This window comes from Triticum aestivum, chromosome 6A (genome assembly GCF_018294505.1).
Source record: "Triticum aestivum cultivar Chinese Spring chromosome 6A, IWGSC CS RefSeq v2.1, whole genome shotgun sequence".
In the NCBI taxonomy this organism is placed as follows: domain Eukaryota; kingdom Viridiplantae; phylum Streptophyta; class Magnoliopsida; order Poales; family Poaceae; genus Triticum; species Triticum aestivum.
The window spans coordinates 90,291,611-90,303,262 of record NC_057809.1 but is presented as its reverse complement, the minus strand read 5'-3'; positions in this window follow the sequence as shown (position 1 = coordinate 90,303,262).

The following is an 11,652-nucleotide window of genomic DNA, read 5'->3' as shown; positions in this document are numbered from 1 at the left end:
GGTTCCTTTCCAGAGGTGTCCGGATTATGGCAACGAGAGTGGTTTTACATCATAGCTCCCAGAAGTGCCAAGTGGCTGGATGCCCCTGCTTTCCGCTCGGGCCCTCCACCACAACTGATGTCATGGATTAGCAGAGGGCTGAGCTGGGGTCCAGCCAAAGATGTGCCTATATTGCAGAGCCGCATTCAAGATCTCTTCGAAGGAGATTTAAATCTGGTTACGGTGGTGCAAGTCATGTTGGTTCATCGAGTCCAGCATTGCAAACGCCGGCCCCTCTGCATGTGAGAGTTCAACCCAGAAGGACCACGCACTATTCAGAACTTCCTCGGCCTGACGCACGAGGAGATGTATAAATCATTCTTCGGACCCCAAATAAAGTGTCTGGATACTACCGAGGACGTGGGCCTGAGCAGCAACCGCACCGCCGACCAAGTAAGTAATCCTCTAGCCGAACACACCGTCTTTCTTTTATCATGACGTCATTCTGAGAAATCGCTCTTTGACCAGGACTGGCTAACAAAGGCGAAGATGATCCGGTGTCCGGCCCCTCTTCCTGAAGGCTTGGAGAATCCAGTGCTGGAGAAGATGCTTGAGCTAGCACCTCGCCCGGCGCCCTCAAAGGAAGATGAAGGGGGGAATAAAGAGGGCGAAAGTGGGCCCCCACCGCTTCCAATTCCAACTGAGGGAATGAGCGCCTCCGTGAGGGAGGATAACAAAGGGGAAGAATCCGACATTCTCTTGCCCCGGGGAAGGAAGAGGACCGCCTCTGAAGATCCGAAAGCCAAGGCTTCCAAACGGGAGAAGAAATCTCCACCAGAGGGTCCGGCCCCGGAGGGTGCTCTTGCCACACAAAGTCCGTGTGGAGATCAGCCCTCTAACGAGCTGTAAGTTATCGAAAAATACTTGATAGTAAAGATATTCTACCTTTCTTCCAAGGAAAATAACCGAAGCATTTATCTTGCAGTTCGGATCTCAGCCCTTCTCAGCAAAGCTCCTCTTCGAGGGATCTTCTTCCAGAGATGATGGAGAGTGAAACGCCTCCCCGGACTCCTCCGCTCAGGAAGCGGGCGACCTTGAAGTGTCATCTCGGAGGGCATCCCCGGATCCGGTGAGGCCAGAAGATAATCCTATGGTCACCCGAAGTCCCCAGTATCCGGCTCTTGAAGAGAGCAAACAGAAGAGTCCGGCATCGTCTGGTATGCGGTCGGACGTACTGAGGGAGCTGTTGGAGTGAGTGGCCATCTCAGAAGAACACCGTATGTTGATGGGTACGGTGATGGAAAGAATTTCGTCCGCCGAAAGCGGATTGCATGAGGCCTTTATGAGTCTACTGACGGGCTTTGAGGTACGTGAAATGATATACTTTTTGATAGTACCGCACATTTTTAAGTGTGCCCTGTGTAGATAGTAGCCCCTGAGACTCTGGTTGTCATCGAGAACGGCGGCGAACAGAGGATCATAGTCCCAGGTAATAACCAACCCGCCTTTATGTGCAGGTGGCTGGAGCTTCGGTGGCTGGCCGGACTCATGAGATTGCCAAACTAAAGCGGCAACTGGATGCGGCGGATGCCGACATCGAGCTTGTTAATAAGCGGCTTGACGAGGCACAGGGTAAGTGATATTTTCTGTTGAATGTCACATAGTAAGAGCAGCGTAACCCCAGTATCTTTAATATGTTGTGACTGCAGATGGAGCTGCCACCGTGGAGACCCTTCGGGCGGAACTTGCCCGAGCCAAGGAACAAGCAAGAATTAGTAATGCGGCCGCTTTAAAGGCGGCCCAAGACTTAATAGCCGAGAAGGCCGCGCATGGCGAGACCAAAGAGAAGATGGCCGAAATGGATGTAAAGTTAAAAGACATGGCCGACCATTGCCAGTTCCTTGAAGAAGAAAATCGAGCGAAGTCGACGGACCTCGAAAAGGCCACGATGGCGACCAAAGACACCTGCTCTGCCATGAGAGCGAAGAAGGAGGAGTTGCGTGAAGCCAGTGATATTGTGGCTGGAAAGCCCTTTTTGCTGCAGAGGAAGTTCAGAGATCCGCGGTATGCCCCTCTGGATCGGCTGTGGAGTTCGGCGGACGCATATCTGGATTTGACGGCGAGTGCTATCAATGCGGCCGAATACTTCCGAGATCAAACAGATCGTGAAGTGGACAAGCTATTGTAGTCGCAGTTTAACGTTCTAGCGCGTCCGCTTCCACTAACTGATCAGCTTGCCGAATGGGCCGAACTCAATAGATTGTCCGGACTTGCCATGAGGTCCCTCATAGATCATTTGTGGCCGGAAAAGCCGAAGCCGAACAACTATTTCAGTTTAGTGCAGCAGTTCCTTAGTGCGGTGCCGCGCATCAATGCGATGAAAAGGTCGGCGTGTATAGAAGGCTCGCGGATGGCCTTTGCCTGTGTCAAAGCATACTGGGCGGAGATGGATGCTGCCACTGTTGCGGCACAGGGTTCGGCCATAGGCTGAGTGGCTGCCGAGCACTATTTTGAAGAAGTTCTCAAGGGTGCTCGTTTGATAGAGGCCCAATGCTCGAAGAATATTATGTTTGAGTGACATGTATTCCCATTGTAAATATGAAATTTATTAAGGCTGAATTTATACTTTTGCCTGAAAGTAATATGATGCCTCCTGTGCGGCCGTTTATGTATATATGTATATAATGCGGAGGTGTTCGCAGAAGACGCGTGTTCACACTTAATCCAACGTCTTGGTCCTATTAAGGAGGTGATAGCACAGCGAACGAGGCAACCGGACTATAATGCTTTAACACTTTCACTTAGCCTTAGGAGTTTGACGGTGGGGCTACTATATAGCCCCTGGTGGCTCCGCACTCTCCCGAATTTGGTGTGCGTACATGCCTGACCGGGAAACGGCCCTTCATAAAGGCGGAGGAATTCTAACATTCCGATAGGTCATCGAGTGGTTGACCAGTCTCATGCTATATCATGACAGTCAGGTTTCGGCTTTCTCTACTGAGGTGCTCGTCGGATGAACCAGGGCACAATCACAGTAGTTCTCCTGGTGCCGCCTTAGCCGATAGAGCGGAACGTAAGGGAGCAAAACACAAGAGCCGGGCAAACCCAACATTTGACCAAAGACATGATTAGGAGTTGATGCATATAAGGCCAAACTCGCGACGCCGAAAACTCCCTAAGGTATTTGGTCTTTATGGTGTAAACCGGGCCTAAACAGTGCCCTTTGTAAGAATCCCCTGGTGCACAGGTACATGCATTATTCTGACGCGTCCACATGCCAAGACGTCAGCATCCTTCTCAATTGTACTGAGAATCCGAGGGATGTGTATCAACAAGAGACAGTAAAAAAGGTTGACGCAGGGTCTTAATCTAAAAAGAATCCTTGGAACGGGTCCCTGCTACACGTCTGCGCATGTGTCTCCGTTGTGCCGTATCCTGGACGGGTGTAGCACGATTGTCATCTATAAAATAGAGGAACTTAGGTGAGAAGTTGTCGTGCAAAAAGGTAGGTTTAAAGAAACCATGTAAAATTCAAGATGAGTAAAAATTGCCACTTGCCTGCGCGCGTTGAGCCCCTTGTATTCGTAATAGGGGTGTGTCCATCAAACCTGTATGAATTACATATAGTTGCGTCGGACTCGTCTAACTATGTCCGTAGTCTTGACGACCTATCGAATGCATTAGTTGGTGAGGCCGTTTTAGTGTGCGGCTGGCAAGGCAGCCGCACTCTCTTCGGCGCGCGGGGATCGCTCAATATTTCCATTTACTGTGATGATGCCACATGGACCGGGCATCTTAAGCGTGAGGGAAGCATAATGCGGTATTGCATTAAAGCGAATGAAAGCTTCGCGTCCAAGTAGTGCTTGATAGCCACTTTGGAACGGAGCAATGTGGAAGGTTAAATTTTCACTACGGAAGTTATCGGGGAAGCCGAATATAACCTCTAGTAGTAGGGAGCCCGTGCAATGAGCCCCTGGGCCTAGCGTTACTCCTTTAAAGGTAGTATTGCTGTGGCAAATTTTCTTTGGGTCTATCCCCATTTTGCGGACTGTGTCCTGATAGATCAGGCTTAGACTGCTGCCACCGTCCATCAGGACTCGTGTGAAGTGATATCTGTAAATTATTGGATCTAATACCAAGGCAGCCCATCCTGCGCGCTGGATACTTGTCGAGTAATCCTTATGGTCGAAGGTGATCGGCTGAGACGGCCAGTAGCAGAACTCTGCGGTGATAGGCCCTTGGGCATATTTATCTAGGAGTGCCGCTTTATTTCTCCCCTTTATCACGTGTAACATGTTTACTGTTTTGACTTCTGGTGGAAATTTCTTCTGTTCCCCAGTGTTTTGCTTGTGAGGCTCATCTTCGTCTTCGCTTGGTGTATCCTGCCCCTTATGTTCGGCGTTGAGCTTGCCGGACTACTTGAAGACCCAACATTCTCTGTGGGTATGATTTGCAGGTTTATCGGGGGTGCTATGGATCTGACATATTTGGTCCAGAATTTTGTTTAGCCTGGACAGTTCATCTCTGGCGCCTTTAAAGGGCGGCTTTTGCTGACCTGGCCAAGAGCTTCTGAATCCGGCGTTTACTGCCGTGCTCTTCGGGCTGTCTTCTTTATTCTGGCACTTATTATTTTTGCTGCGTCGTGATTTCCCATTTTCATCTCTAACTTCGGATGTACTTGGGTCGCTGGTGCTGCATCTGGCTAGCCAGCTGTCCTCACCCGCGCAAAAGCGGGTCATGAGGCTTGTTAATGCTGCCATTGTTCTTGGCTTTTCTTGGCCGAGGTGTCTGGCAAGCCATTCGTCGCGGGCGCTATGTTTAAAATCTGCCAAGGCTTCGGCGTCCGGACAGTCGACTATTTTGTTCTTTTTAGTAAGAAACCTGTTCCAAAGCTTTCGGGCTGACTCTCCGGGCTGTTGAGTTATATGACTCAAATCGTCAGCGTCCGGAGGTCGGACATAAGTCCCTTGAAAATTTGCCCGAAAAGCGTCTTCGAGCTCTTCCTAGCTTCCAGTGGAGCTTTCGGGGAGGCTTTTAAGCTAGTGCCGAGCTGGCCCTTTGAGCTTGAGGGGTAAGTACTTGATGGCGTGGAGATCATCTCCTCGAGCCATATGGATATGGAGGATATAGTCCTCAATCCAGACCCCAGGGTCTGTTGTTCCATCGTATGCCACTATGTTTACGGGTTTGAATCCCTCTGGAAATTCATGGTCCAGCACCTCGTCGGTGAAACATAGGGGGTGTGCGGCATCCCTGTATCTGGGTGTACCGTGGTGTTCAGATGTTTGTTGTGTTGCATCGTATGCTGGAGCGCTCTTGCGTGGTCCATAGATGGATCTGGTTGTGCCGTCCTTTTGATGCGAGCCCTCGCGTGGATCGCGTATTGGCTTATGTGCGGCGTTGTTTGCTGCTCTGTGTTGGCCGTGAGGTCGTCTATCCAGCCAGATGGCCGTTTTAATTTTTGGTTGCGGGGGGTCTAAGGCCTCCTCATCGAATTCAGGTAGCAACTTCCGCTTCGGGTAGCTCTTGGTGTGGCGATTACCGCCGTACTTTGCTGTTGTGTTGAGTACTTTACTCCATCTAATTCTGAGTGTGTCTTGCGCAGCTTTGAGCCTTTGCTTCTGCTTTTTAGACTCCTCGCAGTGGCAACAAGCCTTTGATGGGCATTCTGTTGCTCCGGGTGTCTGTCCGGTGTGATGTCATTCGGACTATTATCTTTGATAGAGTCGGGTTGTTCGGTTTGATTCTCCGTGTTGCCGTGGTCCGGCGATGGTTCACCCTGCTCTAATGCTGGGTCTATATGATCGTTGTTTCTGCCGAGGCAGGATTTTGAGCGGCGCTTACGCCGCCGCTTTGACTGCTTCTCGAGGGGACAACCCTTCGTTGCGTCCTTCCGTTCCTCGTCGTCGTTTTCTTTTGGTGTGTCCACCATGTATACGTCATGTGATGAAGTGGGCGTCCAGTGCCCTGTGGGCAGTGGTTCCTGTTCGTCTCCTGCATCGTCGTCCATACCGTCAATGTCTTCGGAGTCGAAGTCGAGCATGTCGGTTAGGTCATCGATAGTGGCTACTAAGTGGGTGGTGGGTGGGCAGCGAATTTCTTCATCATCCGCATCCCAATCCTGCCGGACATTGTTCGGCCAGGATCCTCCTGACAAGGAGAGAGACCTTAATGAGTTCAGTACGTCGCCGAAGGGCGAGTGCCGAAAAATATCCGCGGAGGTAAACTCCATGATCGGCGCCCCAATTGGATTCAATAGGAACGGGCGCAGGCGGTTCGTAGTCCGTGGCCGGAGAAGGATACGACAGTTTGACAACACGGCTCTCGTGAAGGGTAAGGTCGATATTCTGCTCGATCGCCGCTGAGAATATGGCCTCCATGACGGGGTCTATCCACCCGTCCATGGATGGCGCAACTAGCTCCGAATTGAGGTTCGGAGCGGCTACCAGTGCGATCTCTTGAATACGGTCCGATGGCAGAGCTAAATCGTACCCATCGTGACTGCGTGGCGCACAAGGCCGGGGCTCGAATCCGTCGAAGATCAAGTCTCCGCGGGCATCGGCCATGTATTTTAAGCTTCCAAACCTGAGCTGGTGGCCAGGGGGCGTAACTTTCGATCTGCTCCAGATGGCCAAGCGAATTGGCCCGCAGTGCAAAGCCGCCGAATACAAAAATCTGTCCGGGGAGAAAAGTCTCACCCTGGACTGCATCGCTAACGATGATCGAAGGAGCCATCAAGCCTGATGATGACGACACAGTGGAACTCTCAATGAAAGCACCAATGTCGGTGTCAAAACCGGCGGATCTCGAGTAGGGGGTCCCAAACTATGCGTCTAAGGCGGATGGTAACAGGAGGCAGGGGACACGATGTTTTACCCAGGTTCGTGCCCTCTTGATGGAGGTAAAACCCTACGTCCTGCTTGATTTATTCTTGATGATATGAGTATTACAAGAGTTGATCTACCACGAGATCGGAGAGGCTAAACCCTAGAAGCTAGCCTATGGTATGATTGTATATTGTCCTACGGACTAAAACCCTCCGGTTTATATAGACACCGGAGAGGGTTAGGGTTACACAAGGTCGGTTACAAAGGAGGAGATATCCATATCCGTACTGCCTAGCTTGCCTTCCACGCCAAGTAGAGTCCTATCCGGACACGGGACGAAGTCTTCAATCTTGTACCTTCATAGTCCAACAGTCCGGCCAAAGGATATAGTCCGGCTGTCCGGAGACCCCCTAATCCAGGACTCCCTCAGCTACCGCCGTACTAAGCAAAATAAGATGCATAAAAGATAAACATCACATGCAATCAAAATATGTGACATGATATGGCCATCATCATCTTGTGCCTTTGATCTCCATCTCCAAAGCACCGTCATGATCTCCATCGTCACACGGCTTGACACCTTGATCTCCATCGTAGCGTCATTATCGTCTCGCCAACTATTGCTTCTACAACTATCGCTAACGCATAGTGATAAAGTAAAGCAATTACATGGCGCTTGCATTTCATATAATAAAGAGACAACCACAAGGCTCCTGCCAGTTGCCGATAAGTTTAACAAAACATGATCATCTCATACAATAACGTATATCACATCATGTCTTGACCATATCACATCACAACATGCCCTGCAAAAACAAGTTAGACGTCCTCTACTTTGTTGTTGCAAGTTTTACGTGGCTGCTACAGGCTTCTAGTAAGAACTGTTCTTACCTATGCATCAAAACCACAACGATGTTTCGTCAAGTTTGCTGTTTTAACCTTCAACAAGGACCGACCATAGTCAAATCTGATTTAACTAAAGATGGAGAAACAGACACTCGCCAGCCACCTTTATGCAAAACATGTTGCGTCGGTAGAACTAGTCTCGCGTAAGCGTACGCGTAATGTCGGTCTGGGCCGCTTCATCCAACAATACCGCCGAACCAAAGTATGACATGCTGGTAAGCAGTATGACTTGTATCGCCCACAACTCACTTGTGTTCTACTCGTGCATATAACATCTACACATAAACTTGGCTCTGATACCACTGTTGGGGAACGTAGTAATTTCAAAAAATTTCCTACGCACACGCAAGATCATGGTGATGCATAGCAACGAGAGGGGAAGAGTGTCATCTACATACCCTCATAGACCGTAAGCGGAAGCGTTATGATAACGCGGTTGATGTAGTCGTCGTCTTCACGATCGACCGATCCTTAGTACCGAACGTACGACACCTCCAATTCAGCACACGTTCAGCTCGGTGACGTCCCGCAAACTCACGATCTAGTAGAGCTTTCCGGGAAGAGCTTCGTCAGCATGACGGCATGGTGATGGTGTTGATGAAGCTACCGACGCAGGGCTTCGCCTAAGCACCGCTACGATATGGCTGAGGTGGATTATGTGGAGGGGGCACCGCACACGACTAAAGATCAACGATCAATTGTTGTGCCTCCAAGGGTGCCCCCTCCCCGTATATAATGAGTGGAGAGGGGGAGGGGGCCGTCCTCCTATGGAGCGCCCCTGAGGAGTTCTACTCCCACCGGGAGTAGGACTCCCCCCTTCCAAGTAGGAGTAGGAGTAGGAGAGAAGGAGAGAAAATAGACGGAAAGGGGGGCGCCGCCCCCTCCCTTGTCCAATTCGGACCAGAAGGGGAGGGGCGCGCAGCTGCCCTGACCACCCCTCCTCTTCTCCCACTAAGGCCCATTAGGCCCATATATTCCCCGGGGGTTCCGGCAACCCCCCCGGTACTCTGGTATATGTCCGAAACCTCCCAAAACACTTCCGGTGTCCGAACATAGTCGTACAATATATTGATCTTTATGTCTCGACCACTTCGAGACTCCTCGTCATGTCCGTGATCTATCCGAGACTTTGAAACTACTTTCGGTACATAAAAACACAAAAACTCATAATACCGATCGTCATATAACTTTAAGCATGCGGACCCTACAAGTTCGAGAACTATGTAGACATGACTGAGACACATCTCCGGTCAATAACCAATAGCGGAACCTAGATGCTCATATTGATTCCTACATATTCTACGAAGATCTTTATCGGTCAAACCGCATAACAACATACGTTGTTCCCTTTGTCATCGGCATGTTACTTGCCCGAGATTCGATCGTCGGTATCTCAATACCTAGTTAAATCTCGTTACCGGCAAGTCTCTTTACTCGTTCCGTAATGCATCATCCCGTAACTAACTCATTAGTCACATTGCTTTGCAAGGCTTATATTGATGTGCATTACCGAGAGGGCCCAGAGATACCTCTCCGACAATCAGAGTGACAAATCCTATTCTCGATCTATGCCAACTCAACGAACACCATCAGAGACACCTACAGAGCACCTTTATAATCACCCAGTTACGTTGTGACGTTTGATAGCACACAAGGTATTCCTCTGGTATTCGGGAGTTGCATAATCTCATAGTCGAAGGAATATGTATTTGACTTGAAGAAAGCAATAGCAATAAAACTTAATGATCATTATGCTAAGCTAACGGATGGGTCTTATCCATCACATCATTATCCTAATGATGTGATTCCGTTTATCAAATGACAACACATGTCTATGGTTAGGAAACTTAACCATCTTTGATCAACGCGCTAGTCTAGTAGAGGCTTACTAAGGACACCGTGTTTTGTCTATGTATCCACACATGTATCAAGTTTCTGGTTAATACAATTTTAGCATGAATAATAAACATTTATCTTGATATAAGGAAATATAAATAACAACTTTATTATTGCCTCTAGGGCATATTTCCTTCAGTCTCCCACTTGCCCTAGAGTCAATAATTTAGTTCATATTGCCATGTGATTTAACACCAATTCACATCATCATGTGATTAACACCCATAGTTCACATCGCCATGTGACCAACACCCAAAGGGTTTACTAGAGTCAATGATCTAGTTCACATCACCATGTTATTAACACCCAAAGAGCACTTAAGTTGTGATGATGTTTTGCTTGTGAGAGAAGTTTAGTCAACGGATCTGTCACATTCACATTCGTATGTATTTTGCAAACTTTCTATGTCTACAATGCTCTACATGGAGCTACTCTAGCTAATTGCTCCCACTTTCAATATGTATCCAAATCGAGAGTTGGTGTCATCAAGATTAGTGTCAAAGCTTGCATCGACGTAACTCTTTACGGCAAACTGATTTCTCTGATGAGCTAATCCAGGTGTAGGCATCACGGGAACGGATTTCTCTGATGAGCTACTTTCCAATTCGAGAGAAGGTACAATTACCTCATCAAGTTCTATTTTCCTCCCACTCACTTCTTTCGAGAGAAACTCCTTCTCTAGAAAGTTTCCATTCTTGGCAACAAATATCTTGCCATCGGATCTGGTAGAAGGTGTACCCATTTGTTTCCTTAGGGTATCCTATGAAGACACACTTCTCCGATTTGGGTTCGAGCTTATCAGGCTGAAGCCTTTTGACATAAGTGTCGCAACCCCAAATTTTAAGAAATGACAGCTTAGGTTTCTTGCCAAACCACAGTTCATATGGTTTCGTCTCAACAGATTTAGACGGTGCTTTGTTTGACGTGAATGTAGCTGTATCTAATGCATAACCCCAAAACGATAGTGGTAAATCGGTAAGAGACATCATAGACAGCACCACATCTAATAAAGTACGGTTAGGATGTTTGGACACACCATTACGCTGTGGTGTTCCAGGTGGCGTGAGTTGTGAAACTATTCCACATTGTTTCTAAATGAAGGCCAAACTCGTAACTCAAATATTCACCTCTATGATCATATCATAGAAACTTTATTTTGTTGGTACGATGATTCTCCACTTCACTATGAAATTCTTTGAACTTTTCAAATGTCTCAGACTTGTGTTTCATCAACTAGATATACCCATATCTGCTCAAATCATTTGTGAAGGTCGGAAAATAACGATACCCGCCGCATGCCTCAACACTCATCGGACCGCATACATTGATGCAAGCTTTGACAGCGATTCAGATGACTTTGAGTCTCAATATGGATACATATTGAAAGTGGGAGCAATTAGCTAGAGTAGCTCCATGTAGAGCATTGTAGACATACAAATTTGCAAAATACACACGGATCTGAATGTGGCAGACCCGTTGACTAAACCTCGCTCACAAGCAAAACATGAGCACACCTTAGTACTCTTTGGGTGTTAATTACATGGTGATGTGAACTAGATTATTGACTCTAGTAAACTCTTTGGATGTTGGTCACATGGCGATGTGAACTATGGGTGTTAAATCACATGGTGATGTGAACTAAACTATTGACTCTAGTGCAAGTGGGAGACTGAAGGAAATATGCCCTAGAGGCAATAATAAAGTTGTTATTTTATATTTCCTTATTCATGATAAAGGTTTATTATTCATGCTAGAATTGTATTGATCGGAAACCTAAATACATGTGTGAATACATAAACAAATAATGTGTCCCTAGTGCGCCTCTACTAGACTAGCTCGTTGATCAAAGATGGTTAAGATTTCCTAAGCATGGACATGTGTTGTCATTTGATAACGGGATAACGGGATCCGTTAGCTTAGCATAATGATCGTTCAGCTTATTGATATTGCTTTCTTCATGTTAAATACATGTTCCTTTGCTATGAGATTATGCAACTCTCAGATGCCGGAGGAATACCTTGTGTGCTATCAAACATCACAATGT